Source organism: Ambystoma mexicanum, chromosome 3p, assembly GCF_040938575.1.
Source record: "Ambystoma mexicanum isolate Mex_15411 chromosome 3p, UKY_AmexF1_1, whole genome shotgun sequence".
In the NCBI taxonomy this organism is placed as follows: domain Eukaryota; kingdom Metazoa; phylum Chordata; class Amphibia; order Caudata; family Ambystomatidae; genus Ambystoma; species Ambystoma mexicanum.
In genome coordinates, this window is record NC_090925.1 from 1,034,627,996 (window position 1) to 1,034,647,379 (window position 19,384).

The following is a 19,384-nucleotide window of genomic DNA, read 5'->3' on the forward strand; positions in this document are numbered from 1 at the left end:
CCTGTTGTCCTACTCCACAAGGAGCTCCATGGCTGCCTCGGTCTGCCGGTTTCTCCATGGCTATGTCTCACTGGCTCTGCTAATTGGTGCCCAGGAGGCTCGGCAGAACTTAGAGTAGTGTCCCACCTTGTGTTGTAACAAAACTTTATTCGGCATACAACCATAAGAGCAGTACAATAAATTAAGATAAAACAAAGGCAAGACCAGTTTCAGGGAATGCTACCCATCCAAATGTATTGAAAAATAAAGTGAACAGATTTTATGTCATTGTTAAAATTCTAAGCCAGGCTCTAAAAACATATTTAGATATATAAAAATCCGTATTTAAGTCATCAGTGCATTTACAGACATTCACAGCTTGTATGGTCGACCTGATATTCTTGATTCTAAAATGTGGGAATAGATACCGCTTTTGCATGTCCAACTTGCCTGGACAAAAAAGGAAACAATGACCAACTGACTCCTCAACCTCCCCACAAACTCTGCATGATGTAACATTCTGTGGTGCCCACTTAGCTGTATAAAGTGCTAGTTTAAGCATATTGGTGCCAAGCTGAAAGTATAGGGCACTAGCACAACTGGGGGCCACCCAGTCCAAGTAGTCCTCAAACCCCTAGACTTGTTTTGTGTCATAATATCTAGCCCTAGTGCTCAGTAGTTGGCAGGCTCGTCTCATACCTGCAGATGTCGCCTCCTTGCATGCATTTTTTACCACCATTTTAGTGCCTGGTGTTAGCTCCGTAGGATTTAACCAAAAGGCCTCCAAGCCAATGCCAGCAAGGCAAATGCGCACATATTTAAACCAAGGCAGAGCTCTGAAGACAGTTAGTCTCAACAGGCTACCCAGAGCTTCCCCATATTTTCCAAGTACGGGGGCACTCCAGATTCTCACCCAGTACGGCAGAGGTTTTATCCCCATAGCCCCACCCACTTGCAGAAAATTGCACTCCCAATGATGATTTGCCATTGGGCCCCCCCTTGGTTGCATATAAATAGCTCCCAAAAAGTCATTCTCTGCTGTACTCACCTTACCATGGCCCCATACCTCGACCCCATATCTCGGCCCCATACAGTGCTGCCCCCAGAGCCTGAAATTGATAAACTTTCAATGCCGCAGACACCGCCCCCCCCCCATGTTTAGAGAAAAACCGGCAGATTCCCCCACAATATTTCTCCAGGGACACTGTTGCCTCATGATGTTGTGCGGACCAGGATAGGTCCTCAGACAATCTGATCCCCAGATAGTCAAAAGAACTAACCTGTTCCAGTACAGAACCTTCAATGGAAGTCTGCAATCTCGTCACCTTGCCTCGCTTCTGACCAAAGACCATCACCTTTGTTTTACCAATATTGATGTGCATGTTGAGTTCTCTACACTTCCCCAGAAAGACCTCCAATCCACGCCTAGCACCCATACGGGTGGTTGACAGAATCACACCATCATCTGCATAGAATAATGCCGGAAACCTGTCACCCCCCAACATTCGTGGGTCTAGACAGCGCACCAGGAGGTCCTCAATAATTTAATTGATATAAAGGCAGAATAGAATAATAATAATTTGGCACTTATATAGCGCTACTAACCCTCAGGTATCTGAGCGCTGCTTATTATTACCCACGGTGTGTGATGCTCATTTATCGACCTCGGAAGGATGAAAGGCTGAGATTGGCCCCACCAGGATTCAAACCTGTGTTAGCAGGCTCCGCACTGGATGTCAAAGCGAGCGCTCTACTCGCTGTGCCACTTGACCGGCTTATGGGAATGGCTCCCAAAGCACACCTCTGGCGGACCCCCTGCTTGATTTCTTCGCCCCGACCCGCATCTCACAACTGCTGTGTTATCAGTATAGATGGACCGTATGCTAGCCAAAAGATATCCTGGTATGCCCCTCTTGACAGAATTTCCCATAGCTGTTTTCGCAAAACACTGTCAGGTCCACAAAAATAGCATATACCTTTACATGCATTATCGACACCTATTTAGATAATAGTAGGCCAAGCCTGAAGCATTGACCAATTGTACTAAGCCCCTTCTGGAATCTGGCTTGGAGATGGTTGATCCACCTGTCCTCCAAAGCTCACTGTTGAAGCCTAACAAGGTGCACTTTGGCAAAAAGCTTACCAGCAGAATCCAACAAAGAGATAGGGCGATAATTCCCTAATAGGGGTACTCTAGTGGTCTGAGTTGTAAGGGGTTGGTGGCAGGTAGATGTGGCGCTGGGGTGAGTGGGACATTTGTGGGGAGGGGTGGGTGCTTGACTGAGGGGATTCTGGAAGGGTGGATGGTGGGGATAGCTATGGTGGATGTGCGTTGAGTGCTGGGGGTGCTGGGTGTGCTGAAGTGATCTTAAATGTGAGTCCTGGAGGTGAGTAGGTGGGGTGAGAGTTAGGGGTCTGATTGGAGTGAGGTAGGGCTGTAAGAAGAGGTTTGCTGGGCGAAGGTAGTGGGGTGGGTGAGTGTATGGTGGATGAGGTGAACGGTGGTGGGGGTGGGTGCGGTGTGGGTAGGGTGAGAGGGTTATGTGGAGTGGGTGGGATGTTATTGGGAATCGTGGTGGCATAAGGTTGGCTGGGTTGGTAGAGTGGGGTAGGTTGATGTTATGGTGTGGATGAAGTTAGGTGAGATAGTACAGTTAGATGATATGGTGGGTAGAGTTGTCAAACCGGATATTAAATTATGCCTCTTACTACAAACGATTTGTATGTATATTGGCCTACGCCAAGTTGCTTAAAATTGTATGCGAATAACTCTCTCCGGCAAGGTCTTGACCTTAGAAATTGATGTAAGCCGCCATCTTGAATCGAGCCTCCATTTTAGGTTAGAAACCGCCATCTTGGGGTTTTATACAAAGTCACCCTGTCATCTAAAATGGCCGTCTCGTGTGTCCTTGTTCTTGCCTTAACCTCTCCAACCTCTGTAGGGGAGTTAATGTCCAACCTGTCCTCAGGCTATATGTTAGGGTCATGTAGACCTTGCCATTTGTTGACCTCGGGAGCAGGGGATTACTTGAATCAGCAATGTTAAACTACAAGTATACAAGAACAGTAATGCTATCCGAATATAATATGCGAAACATTTGTTTAGTCTGTATTAAAACAATATGCAAAGAGTGTAAATGTTAAATTAAAGAATAATGGAGTGTGTTAGTAAATGTATTGAAAAGTAAACCGCATGCACGAAATATGTAAATTAGGAAAATGAACCTGGCGCGACCCTAGCCCAGTGTATGATTAACCTGTAAGAGGGCTGGACATCATTTTACAAATTGTATAAATGCGTCGATGTCCAGCTAGGAAATTCTGTTTTTTGAACCCTGCTGGTGGTCTCTGTGATGTATTGACGGCAAATAGCTATTTGTGTACTTTGTTGAATACTGTTCAGTTTTGTAATAAAGATTCTGGGAATCTTTATAAGCCTGTGTCAGTGTATTTTCCTTTGCTTGGTGTAACAGCCGTAATATTGTATTTTTTCTGATTCCATAGAGTGAGGTGGTGAATCAAGGTGGTGAGGTTGGGTGGTGGGGCGAGGTGAGGTAGTGGTGTGAGAATGGGCAGGTGGAGAGAGAGATGGTGGGATTAGATAGATGGTGTGGTTAAGGTGGTGAGGTGAGATGAAAAGCTGGTGTGAGGGTGAGTTAGGGTGGGTTGGATAGTAGTGGTTGAATGGAGTGGGAGTAGGTGGTGGCATGAGTATGTGTGGAGGTTGAGGTAGTGTGGCAAGATTATGTTGAGTGGACGGGGTGAGGTTTTTTCAGGTGAGGGTGCGTGCTTCAGGTGAGGCGATGTGGTGAGATGATGTGGGCAGAATGAGAGGTAAGGTTGGGCATGGTGCGGAGTAGTGGTTGTGAAGTTTGGTGGGAAGGATGATGTGAAGTGAGGTGGTATGATGAGGTTGGGTTGTGAGATAAGGTGTTGGGAAGAGGTGGTGTTCAAGTGAAGTGAGTTGATGATATAAGTCTCTGCTGTAAGGTTGGGTGTTGGGGTCAAGTGGTTGGTGGAGGTGAGTTGTAGTGAGGTGGTGTTGAGTTTGTGTGATGGGGTGATATTAAGTAGTGGTTGAAGTATTTGGGTGAGTGGGTTTAAGTGAGATGGTGGGGTGATTATGGTTGGTGTGGGTGGGATGGGCTAGTGCAGTTCGATCTCGGTTTAGTGAGGTTGTAGACTTTGTGGGGTGAGGTGATCGAGCGAGGTTGTGTAGAGTTTGTTTGGGTGGGGGGTTTGTGGCGGAGGTTGGTGTGAAGTAGTAAAGGGAACTTGAGTGTTGGGGTAAATTGAGGCAGTGAGGTGGTAGAGTGAGATTTTGTTGGAGTTAAGGTGGGTAGGTGTGGTGCTGCTGTGACAGTAGATGGGGTAATGGATTGTGGGGATGCATTGTGGGTGTCTATGGTATGGTTCTTGATTGAGGGTGTGCGTGTGCAGGGCAATGGCACTGGATTGTGAGTGGGCATGATATTAGTTTTAGTGTGGGTGTGGTGCTGAGATGAAGGTGGATATGGGGCTGGGGTATGGTGTTCAGTTGAGGGAGTGTGTTTGTATGTATGCTGGTGTATTGTGCTGGCATGTGGGAGGGTCAGTGAGGTGCAGGGGTGTGTTTCTGGTTTGAGGGTTGGTGTGCATTGGATCATTGTTCTGGGGTGAGTGTGGTTGAGATGTGGTATTGCGATGACAATTGATAAGAGTATGGTGCTGGGGTGATGGTGAGTGAATGGGTTTGGTGTGGTGAGGGTGTGATGGTGTGATGCTGGGATGGGTGTAGTGCTGGGGCATGGTCTTGGGGCAAGGGTGTCTTTGGCTCTAGGATGAATGTAGGTGTGGTTCTCTTATGGGGTGGCTGAGGCATGGGATTGGGATGATAGGGTATGGTGTAGGGTTGAGAGTCAGTGAGCTCCTGGGGTGTTCTGAACTGTGGGTGAGTGGGTGTGGTGCTGAGGCACAGTGGTGGGACATGATTGGGTGATTGGATAATGTGTGTTAGTGGGTTACAGTGAAGTGAAGAGGTGAGGTTGTGTGGTCAAGTAAGGTTCGGTTGGGGTGTGGTATTAGGGTGTAAATGGGAGGATAGAATGATGGGGTACTGTGCCTGTGGAGAGTCGGTTCAGGGTAGTTTTGATGCTGGATAGAGGGTCAGGGAAGTTCTGGGATGAGAGTGTGTGTGGGGCCAATGTACGACGCTTGCTTAGTTGAGCACGTCCAAGCACAATTAATTTTATGCATCCATTAGATGTTCATGGATGCGCAAAACAAATGGATTACTATGGAATGCACCTGCATTTTGCACCAGCTAAAAGCAGATGGATTCCATTGTGATCCATTTGTAAATGCTACCTGCAATGATTAATTTGCTGGCAGCATTTACATTTATTACAAACTGAAATGTTAAATGAAAGAATAAAGGCAATGTCTCGTTTTTTTACGCATTCTTCTACCTCTCAGTTTTGTAAATGTGCAGAATGTGCATGCAGGGGGCACAACAGCACAATAGTGCTGACGTTGGCAGTCCCCTGCATGCAATTTACACCTTTAAAAAAAAATGACTCCCCTAATGTTTACTTGTAAATCTTTGGTTTCACAAGAAGTATATCTAAGCTTGAAAATGATTTATACACTGTAAACATAGTTAGAAGACAGCACAGCGTTGACTGGAAGGAGGTGGGATCTGCAGAGCTGTAGCTAAACAATTCATTTAATTCCCAGTGCACCGCACCCAGCTGTCAGGGCACCACACCCAGCTGTCAGGGCACCGCACCCAGATGTCAGGGCACCGCACCCAGCTGTCACTGCATCATTGGCTTGAAATACAATAGAGCTTCTTTTGACCTGATGCTCGGAACATCACGTGTCATGCCTCCTTGTACCATGTTAATTTACCTAACGATTAAACAAAGTAGGTCAAAAGAAATTCCCAGTCAGAATACAATGTGTGAGAAATGTTTGGCGCTCCGGTAATTTTGGAATATGTTATGTTATCCATTTTGTACCGAAGTACAGCGCAACTGACACTAAAAGGCAACCTGGCACTAAAAGACTAAACAAGGCACCGTGATCGAGCACAGAAATCAGAAGAGTAATGTTTTTAAAGCCCTTCAGATTTGCGGGTGGGCATCCGTAGAGCGGAGCGCAATGGACAAGGCATCCCACAACTTGGCAGCCCTCGCAGAGAATGAGCGACCGCCGATTTCGAGAAGGCGAAATCTCGGCACAGCGATGAGAAAGCGATCCTTAGATCGCAGCAATCAGCAAGAGACATAAGGCCGGAACCAGGCTGCAAATACTCAAATCGCACTGCATGGAAAGCCCTGCGTGTTCAAGACACATAGATTTAAATTGCACACGTTTGACCGCTGGCAGCCAATGTAGAGCACTCAGAACTGGGGAGATGTGATCCCTGAAGGAAGAACCGGTAGCAAGCCGGGCAGCCAAATTCTGCAAAATTTGAAGACGGTATACCAATAGTCAGGTTGCACAAGATATAAAGAGTTGCAGTAATTGATCCAACTAAGGACTAAGGCTGCAACCACTGGAGCACGAAGATGATAAGGGATATACTGCAATACCTTTCTAAGGATCTTCAGCTGGATATGACCAGCCTGACAGACTGAGCTGATCTGAGACGACATAGAAAGAGAGGCAGAAAGTTTAACACCAAGATTCTTAACAACGGGGACAGCAACAGGGAAAGAGCCAAAGGATTAAGGCAACAGAGATCGAGTCCAAGGAGAAGTAACAGAAGCAGAACAACCAAGACCTCAGACTTATCCCCATTCAATTGAAGCCAGCTGTCGCTCATCCAGCTCCCCACGGCCTGCAGGCACTCTCTCAGCTCAGTGTCATGGACAAGATGGAGATGGTCCAGCCGAACAAAAATCTGAGCATCATTAGCGTAAGAGTAGCATCTGATGCCACTGGAGCGGATAAGAGCAACCGAGGTTGGATGTAAATAATGAACAGGGTGAGTGAAAGTGCAGAACCCTGAGGAACCCCAAACAGCAGAGTAGAAACAGAAGAGAGAAAAGGCTGAAGAGATAACAACTGCGAGCAATCAGAAAGAAAAGAATGAAACCATGAAAGAGCAGGACCAGAGACCCGAGCAGTTGAAAGACGGCTGATCATGATAAAGTGGTCAACAGTATCAAATGCAGCAGAAAGATCCAGCAGGATCAGTGCCGCCACTCCACCTGATCCGAAATCAGCATCAAATCATCCAGCACCAAGACCAGAACAGTCTCGGTACCTTAGACCAGGTCTAAACCCCGACTGAAAGGCATCAAACAGAGACGTATCTGTCGAAGCAAACGACTAAGTCCAAGCGACTACAACTCCCATCATCCGTAGCCAAACAAGTCAATAATGAGGATCATCAGAGTCATAGCCCAAAGCATCTGGCGAGCCACAGATGAAACACTCTCTGAGATGAGGGTATTGATGTGACATGTGACACTCAGGGCTGAAGACAGGAGTGAGACTAGACATGAACAACACAGATGAATGCTATGGAGATGAATCTCAAAAGCAAGACTGCTAATTCCAAAATGAAAGATACAAAGATAAATTAAATTAAAATAGAATTTTGAAGTCCAAAGTAAGCCTAGGTGAATACGTTCGGCCAAACCCTGAACCATATGATTTTCACTTTGGGTGGCTGTTTCAGGTTTGGCCAAACTTTAAAGAGATTTGGTGACATATTTGGGTTAAGGTCATGACAGGGGCCTCATTATGACCCAGGCGGTAAGTTACCGCCTGGGTCGTACCTTTACCACCATGGCGTAAACTATGTTTACGCCATGGTGGTTGGCGGACTTAACGCCCCATTCCGAGGTTGGCGGGGCAGTAAGTCCCCATTAACCCATTTACCCTTCCCCATTCCCATTTTTGCCCCATAGGGCATAATGGGAGTGGGAAGGCGTTAATTACGCCACCGTAAATTACGGTGGCGTAATTAACAACAAGGTCCCTTAGCGCCATGGATTTTAACACCTACTAAAAGCAGGTGTTAAATCCTCCATGGCGCTAAGGGACCTCGGAATCAGGCGGTAAGGGTCGGCGCTGTTTCCGCCACCGTAAACCCCTTACCGCCTGGGTCCTAATGAGGCCCAGTTTCTTGCTGATGAAATGTGCTGTAAACATATATTTGAAGAGGTCAAACATCTTTCGGCCAGCACATGTGCAAAGCAAACCATTTATAAATGTAATTGAATAGTTCCAAACCATTCCTGCAAGGGTTGCTCAACGAAAGCAAAGTATCTAAATGAGTAGCTATTACTTTCATTGGAAACCAAAATTAACTAAAAAAAAAGATACAATTTGTAAAAAAAACTAAAAAAAAGTATATTTGTAAAAAGAAAAAAAACGTAATGCCAAATTCACAAAAGCAATGCAAATACAAAATGTGCAAAGGATGCATTTCTTTTATTTTCAGTACTTTGAGAAAAGCACAGGTCACCTTATTAACAAAGGTGGCCTGCGCATTTCCAGGCACCAGAGCTGCAGCACCAATGCTACGCTGGCCAGCTCCCTTGCACACTTTTTGTGCCTGGAGCATGCATGGTGCTACCTTTACCCACATGGTTGCTGGGAGTGCATTTCAACATGTCAGGTCCATAAGGGGCCCATTATTGTGAAGTGTGTGACAAAAGAAAAAAACGCGTCTATCAATGTTTTAGGGATAGTAAAATAAGTGGGACAGCAGCGATTCATGTCACTGATTTTCCAATCTTCAAAAACATGCATGCATGGGTCAGAAATGACCATGCCATGTATTGGGTCTAGCCCACTTTCACCGAATGCATTGTTAGCGTTTTGTTTTGCACATTTTCGGGGCAAAATGCATATGGTACATGAGTGTAAGGCATATATGGGGGTGGAGATAGTAAGGGAGTGGTGCACGTGGTCTCCCCACGCATTTTGCCATATAAAAGTGCACAATTTGTTGAAAATGCATTTGGAAAAAAATGTGCAGCAAAAGTTCATAGAACCATGCATCCCCTGTACCTGTACCATAATGGCACAGACACATGTGCCAGTGTAGCGGTGTGATGGTTGGATGAAAGTTTTTTGGAGGATTGATGTTGGTGATTAGTCTAACAGCTGAGTTGCAGAGGGTTTGCAGCTTGTTCAGTAGACAGGAGTTTGAGCCTCCAAGAATGGAATTACAGTAATCCATTCTGTGAGTTGTGCGGGCTATTGTGCAGAGATTTGAGAGAGATGTCATTATCCAAATGCTAAGGCACATGTAGACCGGGACAAAAGAAACAAAAAAGCAAATACAAAAATTCTGTTTTGTTCTGATAAAAGGCACTTTTACAGCTGAAATAATGACATGGAACTGAGACTTGGGAGTAAGAGGATTTGCTTTATGTTGTAACCTTTGTGACATGTGTTTTGCTATATTTTTCAGAGCTTTTAAAGGGTTCGAGTTCCAGACGTAGACACTTGGTCTTTGAAGTTTTAACAATGTTGTGACCCCAGTTGAAATAAAGAAAGTATGTTTAGGAAGGTTTTCAAGGATCCATGGTCAGGAATTTGGTTTGTCTACGGTCCGAGATAACATGTTGAGGTACTTTCATGTTTTGGGATGGTTCAGAGTGGAAGTCATGCACATAATATGATCAACGTCATTGCTGGGAAGTCCCACGTATAGCTGAGGGTAATCAGTGTAGATATGGCACCCGACATTGGAGAATTTCACAATGTTTTCCAGAAGATGTATCTGAATGTTGAACGCAAAATGGCAAAGGATTGTGACTTGAAGGCCCTGATGGCTGATTGATTGGCAGGTTCAAAATATCTGGATTGGTAAACATTGGTGTACCCGTTAGAGAGTAAAGATTTGAACAGAGAAGGTTGAAGGGGTAACATAAGTCATTGGAGATTGACACTTCATTAGAAATGTGTGGCCCACTGTGATGAAAGCAGTGAAGAGGTCCCGAACGACCAACAGTGCAGAGACTGTTACCGTAGCCATTTCATGGCCATATTTCAGGTGAAATGCAGATTTTATTGGTTTGAAGATGTGTTTCGTTTTGAGTGGAGACTGGAATTGGTGAGCGGTTACGGATTGAATGAATTTCACTAAGAGTAGGTGGGCAGCAACTGGCCTCTAGTTCACTGGATTTTTCAGAATGAAGATTGGTTTACTGAGTCGCGTTTCGATTCACAGACATATCAGACATCGCATTAAAGCCGATGCTGCAAAGGGGAGAGATGGTCAGGGCAAGTGAGCAGAGAATGTCTGTGACAAAGTGTGCAGAGAAGCTATCGGAAGGCAGTCTAGACAGGTTTGTGTTTCGGATCATAAAGCAGATGCATTGATGGATGGAATGGTGTAAAAAAAAATGGGGGGGAATGGGAGAGGTTTTTTAGTGAAGAAGACAGAGATTTATACATTTTGCCTTTGATTTTGTTGAATTTAGAGGTGAGAACATCTTGCATCCAAGTGGATCCTCTGAGGAAGGTGTGATCGCAAAGTGTATCATTTAATATGTCAAGGTTTGCAACTATTTCAATAACTCTTCACATTTGCTCACTGGCTTTTCAATGAGTTGCGACAGGTGAATAATCTTGGCAATTTTTATTTCATAGGAGTAGCGATGTTGGGCGAGCCGTAGAACTTTGTTCATTATGCCTTTAATTGTACTCCATTTATGTTCTCTCCTGCACAGCTCTTGCTTAAGGATGAACAGCTTGTTAAGGAACCAAAGACCTCTTGTTCAGTCTGAATGCAGACTTTTTTTATTTTAGGAGGAATATATCGATCTATTTTATCTTTCTTAGCAGTGTCAAGAAATGTGAAGAAGGGTTTGATAGACAATGGATGTGTGAAGTAGGGCCAAAGGTGGTGTAATAGTATAACAGAGGACGGGGGTGTTTGTTCCAATAATGTCAAAAGTTAGCAGAGTATTTGGGGCCCATAAAAACCCTTCCCCCCGGCAATAACGGAGAACTCAGCCATTGGGCAAATAAATGGTCTTTATGCTCCAAAAGACAAGGGATCATACAGGAAACAACAGAATCTCTGGCAATCACAGCTCCTGAGCCCACGTCACTTGGTTTTGTTTCTTAGTGACGTCACAACCACCAGCCCATCCCAAGAAACCTGAGGGACATGTTCATTGGGTAGCTCAGGTGATACCACATACTTAAATCCCCTAAGTGAGTTAGTCCATTGGTCTTCACATGTCATGTGGGATCACCTGAGATTTCCCAAAAACGATCTTTAATTTTGTTTCAGGGTCGCACGATGACCATTGGTTCCTGCAACATTATACACCACCCCCGGGTTTGAGTGTCTGGGACACTGTCCTGTTCACAGCACTCAGTGTATCTTTTCAAGGTAATGGGAAAGACTGTGTGTCCTCATTGTTGCCACTGACATAGCCACCTAGCCTGGGAGAGGGCCTGCAGGTTGCAATGTTCCTGGCACAACGCGTGTATCAGTCTTGTCTGCTACCCTGGGAACAGCTCCTGTTCCCACCATTAGACTATGGCCAATGTTTATATTGGCTGGGTCACGTGGGCAAGGAATTCGACCATCCGCCTGGTGGGGGGCGCTCACCTTGGCCTGTTTTAAAATTTTAAATGAAATTGAATGATGGTACATCAACCACCGGAAATGTGTGGGGCTAATCAGCACACATTCTGCTATGTTCACTGCACAACATACACAAAGACCTATGTACTCTGTGTGGACACTGCCTACAGGTGCCATCCCCCTGCCCATGTCATATTTAGTTGGAATATGACAGCCTAGAGTACATCAAGGCATCTCAGAAGGGGGAAGGAAAAATCTTCCTCCTGCCATGGCCAGCCTAATTAACTAACAAAGGCTCCATGGATCCGCCCTGTCCTTTGTTAGCTGCTGGTGGCAGTATTGCATACTAATCAGAGTTCATTCAAGCAGGACCACAAGAAGCCTGGTTGCAGGAATAACAGAAGTCAGGAAAACCTCAACAACCTTTGATAGGCACTGTGTCAAGCTGAAGACAACTCCCCCCTCTCAGTATCAAGGGCAGAGACCTGTCATGTCTGACACTATGTATTTACAGTAGTCACCCCCACAGGGGGACCCCATTCAGAGGGAACAAGTATGTGGTTTGGCGGCAACCAAAATCTGGTCTTGCCACAGCTTCATGGAAGACCTGCCACTTTAATCAGGAACCACAGAGAGTTCAATTAACCAGAGAAACCCTTTGATCCACAAGGTGTCCAGTCATTTTTTGTAATACAAAAGTTTCGAAAGACAAACTTTCAATTTTTTTTTTCAACATGCCATTCTTTCGAAAGACAATTTGTTTGAAAAAAATGTGAAAGTTTGCCTTTCGAAACTTGGGTTGGGGTTAGGGTTAGGGCTTGGGTTAGGGTTGGGGGATAGGAGGGTGGCGTGGGGGTTGGGGGTTTGGGGGGAACCCCCCAATATACACTAAAAGCTTTAAACGTTAAATGGAGCTGCCTAGTGCTGAAATTACAGCACTTGACAGCTCCATGTAACGTTTCAAATTAAAAAAAAGCATTTAAATGCCAATATGCACAAAAACTTTGAAATGTTACATGGAGCTGTCCAGTGCTAAATTTCAGCACTAGGCAGCTCCATCTAACGTTTCAACGTTACCAAAAAAAAAGCATTGAAATGCTACTTTTAACATGTAAAAGTGCATTTCAGTTGAAACCTATTGTTAAACATAGCATGTTGCAGCTTTTGATTTCGAAACTTTTGTTTCGAAACTTTTGTTTTTCGAATCTATTGATTCGAAACTATGACTATAAACCGATCCACAAAAGACAGGAAGAACGGGGACTTAGAATTACATGTTTTCACCCCTTTGCCTTTTCAGTTGCAAAGCACCCTGGTCATGACCTCACGCATGCAGGAAGGAGATTATTGGTGGGGACCCAGGATTGGCTCATTAAGGTAGGCTCAGCCTACACCAATCACTGTGGCTCATTTGGCATTTGGACAGATCATCTGAAGACTTCACAAGGTGTAACAAGAAGCACTTATTTGGACCCTGGCTGAAGGTACAGTCTGCCTTACAGCTTCCATCAGTGAAGGAAGGCCAGGATTTCCAAAGAGGGAAGCAAGATCCCTCCCCTAAACATCTCCCAGGGAACAGAGCGACATACTGAATCCAGAGCGCCCTCCACCGGCTCGAGAACTGGACCCAGCCAGCACACAGCATGCCCTGCTAGGCTCTGCAAGCAAGCTTCCTAGTTGGGACATGCCAGAGAGTCTCTGAACCAAACCAAGGGCACGGCCATTGCCTGCAACACTCTCCTCAGCTTTGGGCCATCTGCCTTAAAGGATGGCATGAGCCCAGTGAAGAAGCAAGGAGGAATGCATCGACAAGCATCAACCAGCGCCCACCTTAAAGGACATTTTCAAGCCAGTTGAGCCCCTCGAGTTGCAACTGAATGCACTGCTGTTGCACGTTGCAGTCTCTCACCTCATCCGAGACCCCTCGACCAGTGCTTCAGACTCACCAACCAGCACTGAGACAGTGATTACTGACCCTGATCCACTGTGTAGGCCCAGCTGCAGCCATCTGTCCAGCCTTGCTGTCTGAACTGCCTGCTGCCTGATACCCGCAGGTTGTAGGGGCTGCACAGTGCCGTGAAACTGACTTAACCTTGTCAAGCACCAAGAACTTCTACAAGCACAAGGTACATTGTGGTTCTGTCGCCGTGGTCCTTCTTCGAAGGCCCCTAGTGACATTTTACAACTCATTGCTCCATTTGTGTTGGAACCAAGTATCCTTGAACTATTGTGATTAATTACTTTACCAACTATCCTCCTGTCAGTATCCAGTGTGCATCCATGTTCCTTCTTGAAACTGTCTGTCCTTTGCATTCCTTTAAGGGTGGGTTGTATTTTGTAGTGTGCTAGTGTTGTCTGTTGTGATAGTAATGTAGTAGATATTTTTATACTACCTTGACTGGGATCTATGTGATCACTGCGACCCTCACAATTGCGACAGCCGAAAATGTTGACTTTTTTAAAACCCCTTTTAACCACATACCCTCCCCATATTAATATTTTATCCTATACTAAAAAGTTGCCATTTTCGGCCATCGTAATTGTGAGGGTGACATTTTTGGCTATTACCCCTTGACTGGACAGTCCCTTTTATCATTGGGTAATAATTGTATTTTCGCTGTGTTGCAACTAACCAACGAACCACAACCTTGCGGAGATAGGCATGCCGTTCCATCCGCATTACCAAAATTGGACAAGGAGGTTTATAATTTGCTTGTGTTTCCAATCTGTTCGGATGCCTTCTGGTGTACTAGAGGTTTGGGGCCGATTGATGGTTTAGAAACCGATATTTGTCCCTGGACCACTGGTGCCCACAGAAGTTGATTCATCACAAAGAGTCTGTCCAGAAGAATGGTTAGGGGCATTCTCCAGTTGACAGAGTGACAAAGTATGTTGATCGTTTAGTAAGGAAGCAGAGAACTGGTTATATGGGTCCTTTACCCATATGATGAAATTTCCAGTGATGGGGGTTATTTTGTAGATGATAAGTAGAGCTACACTGAGATCTAGACTCTGTTTGTTAAAGTTAGGCTCGCCGCTTGGCTAGCAGTTGATCATCACTAGAGTGATTCGTGGAAGGGGAAGCTAACAATGAGATCTGGGGGCACGTGAGGTGACCATAGATATGCAGACTATACCTGGCAAGGAGAGATGTCCTGGCCAACTGCCCATGAGTCCTAATTGATAGATGAAAGCACAGACCCTGGGAATTAGCAACAGGGGCTGCATGTGCTGCCATTTTGCTAAGCAATTTCATAGTGTGGTCTTCTGGAAACCAAAACTGTGCAGCATCGCACACCAAGACTGCAAATAGGGAAAAGATGCCAGACCATACGCCATTTAATCTCTAAAAATGACTAGTAGAAGTGACAGTAAACTGTTCGAAATGTGGACCTTATGATCTGAGCAAGCCACATGCAAGATCTTTCTGCTAAAATGGTGCTAACGGGCTGACATGTCAGTCACAAATCTAAAGGTCCTTGCACGACACGGCCTCTTTATTCTAAAAAGACATATTCCACTCATTTTCTTTTTGCGCACATGGCTTATTACGGAATTCATTTTCCAATGTGACCCGAGGCAGTCTACTCATAGCGACGAACACATGAATCAAGACCTGTAAAAGTGGACGTTCCCTTTGCTCATCTTTACAAATCAATGTTTATTGTTCAGCCAGCCACTAAGGACCATTATTTATCGCGGTGATCTCTGCCACAGGCCAGCAGTTCAATCTATCAATGTGTCCCACTGTGCGCCCTTAGAAAGACATATTGGAACTTGCTCTCATCGATTTCTCCCCCTATTCCTCCTTTCCTCCCTTGCACTCCATGGTGCTCTGAAGCGGCCTTCAAGCACTCACATGACAGTCATAACTCGGTCATTCAAAATGACTGCCCGCCGTGCTACTAGGACAAACTCTGACCCACTGGGAGTCATTGCATGTTCCCCGGTCAGGAAAAAATGCTGGTAAAATTGCCGGTAATTTCGCCACCAGCATTTTCACTTGACCCGGAAAACACAAGTTTGCCAGTGGTGGCACTGATTTACCAACAGGCCTGACCTGCCGGTTAATCAAGCCCCCGCTGACAAATCCCCAACGTCAAATAAATGTCAGAATTACCTTCACCAGTATCACCAGTGCTGGTAATTCCGGCAATCCCCTCCATTTTGGGCTCCATGGAATGAGGATTTACCTCCTAATATCCGAGTAATACCGGGATATCAGGCGGTGGAAATATTAGGGGCAGTTTGTCGGTATCCCGCCAGAATTACCAGTGGAATTACTGGTGGGATACCAGCAATCTTGTAATGAGCCCCATTGTCTTATTTCTCTCTCTGGCTTATTAGGGCACACTCATTGCTAGGGCTGGTAAGGCTAGTATCTAATAGGCAAGAAAACATATTCCAGATCAGTAAAAGGTCATTCAGTTTCCTCGGCTGCATAACAAATGTTTTTTGCTGAGGTAGGCACTATGGACCGATATTTTTTGTTCTCCCAGTGCTGCGAGCCAGTGGTTTAATCTATCAATGAGCCCCATTATAGGATATATTGTGAGGATGTATTGGCGTTTGCTCTCATTGACATTCCTCCTCTTCCCTGTTTCCTCCCTTTTTTCTCGTTTTCAGAAATGCCTCTAAATTATTAACAATGCACAAGGGTGTTGTGGAAGTGATAGTCAGAAATGAGGCTTCCCTTGAGATGGCGGTGTAATTGAAAATGCGCACACTGTCAGTTTCAATCACTTGTGGTCTAAACCATTGTCGATTCAATACTGGGGATTGCCGTACGGCTCTACCCGTTTACCCCCTAAATGGTAGAATCCAATTATGTTTGCAGAATGATCAAAAAAAGATGACAATATTCTCCAGTGGTGTTTTTATATAAATGCACGTATCCACAACCATTATGTATATTATTAAGTCGCGGTTTGGATGGCTCACTTCAAATATCTGCCTCTGAAATAACTGATTAAAATGTGTCTTGACCAACACTTTGGACAGCTTCGCGAATTCTTTGAGGTTTTTACTAGATAAATTGCACCATTTTGAGTAGTTGCTCAAAAACTGTGGTCCAATCACTGCTCAGACACTGCATTGCTCAAACCTTGTTTGTGGGAGAAGAGAACCCAAAAGGAACTTCCTCCACCGTTGACTAGATAGAATGTTGCGTCAGTAAGCACGTCAGATTTAAAATTGTCCATGCCTGGCAATTGCTTGAATTAATGTTTAGGGGGTCATTCCCATCAATGGCTAACTTGCACGAAGAGGGGACCCAGAGTGTGCCCTTTGATGCACTACAGTCCGTTCTGTGCATCTTTGGTGGTTTTCATTACAAACTGCAAGAAAGGCATGTACAACCTTGCCGACCCAGATTTAGACACATTTCTTTCACATAGTAGTGCAAAGAAATACAGATGCCAACAATCATGTACGCATGGCGGGAGGCATATACAATGGATTCCTTTGGAATCTTCCAGCCATTGGCAGATGCTAAAAACTAGAAGATTCCATAGGTGTACATAATGGTTGTCCACAAGCATGAAAATCACAAGCTCGTGAACATTTTTTCAATTTTTAGAGGTAAAGCAGGAATGGGGCAGACATGGTAATTCCGTTCTGTGTCCCCTCTCCGCCTGCCAGAACCAGCACAATCTCCCAGAGTGCAAACATAAGCGTGAAACCAGTGGAACACTTTGATTCCTGCTTTCTGCACACTGGTGGATTAGAAAAAGAGGGCTTTAGAGTTAGGGCCTGATTTCAAATAATGTTTTCAGTGGGACTTTCCCATGTTAAAATGTGTTTGTAAATCAGGCCCTTATTATTCGGCAAGACATGAAATACTTATGTTTAGAAGAACCCAGTTGTAGACCACCACATGCCTACCCCAGAATTGCGTGTCAAGAAAAATTCTAGCTTCCCCAATGAAAGGGTTTTGCTGGATGCAAAATGTCAGTCCACCTCTTTATTAAATCATCGTGATCACAACATAAATAAAAAAATATTAAGCTATATATGGTCCCCGAAGCCCACCTCTCTGATCCTTCCTCTCAGTGTCCTGGTGGTAGCATTTATTCCAGCACAGTTTTGGCTGTTTTGGTTGCACACCTCCCTTGCAATATGGACAGATTTGCTGTGCATGGGTTAATGGACTGCCCCTTATAGTAGTCCCCCAGCCGGTGGAGCCCTTCGACTCTCCCTTGAATTGCTTGGCTGGAAAACCAGCTCTAATTACTTGGGCCAATCCACCCAACCCCGGAGACACAAAATAAGTCATTTATAACGCGCCTGTACAGAAGTGTTCCTAGGCACACGGCACATCGTGCCGGTTGTGTAAAAATAACCATGACATACACCAATGCTTGTGTCCAGGGAGTGATTTATAGAGCCTCTTCTGCATGGCTCATGGGTGCCTCTCTTGGAATGGGCAGGAGTGGCTGGTACCTGGTGGGCAAACACGGAATCACATTTCTTATTCACAAGAGTATATTTCAGCTACCTAGACATACACAGACCTCTTAAGTAGGTTGTTTTTTCATTTGGAATTTGTGGCTTGGAGTCCTGTTTTTTTTTAATGAGAAAAACAAAACCACACGTTTCAGTAACCATAACTACGCAATAGCTAGTGAGTGGACAACTCAAACAGTGAGAATATAAACACTATCCTCCCTGGGCTCTGCTCCTGTTTTTGATGTTTCATAGGTTTGAAGCTGGCTAGCTGCAGGCTGGCGATCCGCCATTGCAGCTCTTCCCGCCTCAGGCCAAGCTTCACCTTTAAGAGTCACAGACGGAAAATAACAGGCGGAGCGGTGATTCCTGAGCTCAGACACCGGCTGCCCAGGGCCATCCATCCCGGGGGAGGTCGGGTGTCTGGTTGGATAAAAGACGCCGCCATGACAATTTGATTTCTGAGCCAGGCCGCCTGATGACTGAGACCACACTGCACAGATGCGTTATAAATAATGAAGGCGCTCTCTCTGGCGCCATTTCCTCTGCGACGGTCGCGCGCTGGTAACAGAATTATTGCTGCGACCTCCCATCCATTTTATGTCAGCCGAGTCCGGCGAGTGAGAGCTGAGATTTAGTAAATGCGGTAAAAGGTGAGAATCACTGATTACAATCTGACCGAGAAAATATTGAGCACCATTTTAGCTTGAAACTAATTGAGAAAAATTCGAGCAAGGAGCAGCTCTTTGAGGGCAAATCGAGCCAGAGGCAAAGAGCGCACCCAGACCTCGGAGCCACAGAGAACAATCAGTTTATTCGGTCACTGAGCACAACCGGTGTTGCTGGGTCTGGAAAAGATCCGGGCTACTCTAATGTTGGGACTTGGGGCTAGCTAGCCTTTTGGTTGAAGCCCCTGAGCTTCTATCCAGAACCACCACCAAAAGACCGAGGGCTATAGCCCCCCCCTCCCCCAGCCCCCTACCTCCCCTAGCAATGCCTCTGGCTCAGCACAGTGGAAAATCCCCCTCACTAACATGACAGGGGGTTTGGATTCTATTAAATACAGGAGGCGAGTATTATGCATTACAATCTTTACTCTGAAACCACAGCAGCAAAGAAAAAAACATTTACAAACAAAGAAGTTTCAATAACAGAACTAAATAGAGTTCAATGTCAATGCAAGGGGAACTCCCCAATCCATCATGGAGGACAGGTCATGCCCTGCAGGGGACCAATGAGCAGGGACCCTCCTCTATATATGTCCTTTACTCTAAACCCAACTCCTCTTTTTGCAGCTGTCTTGCACCAGACGCCCAATGGAACGATTCAACTGCGTAGCACGGAGAAAGGATCCAGCATAACTGGCGGGATCTCAACCTCTACGCAGCCTGAAGCTATGACGAAGCTCTTCTG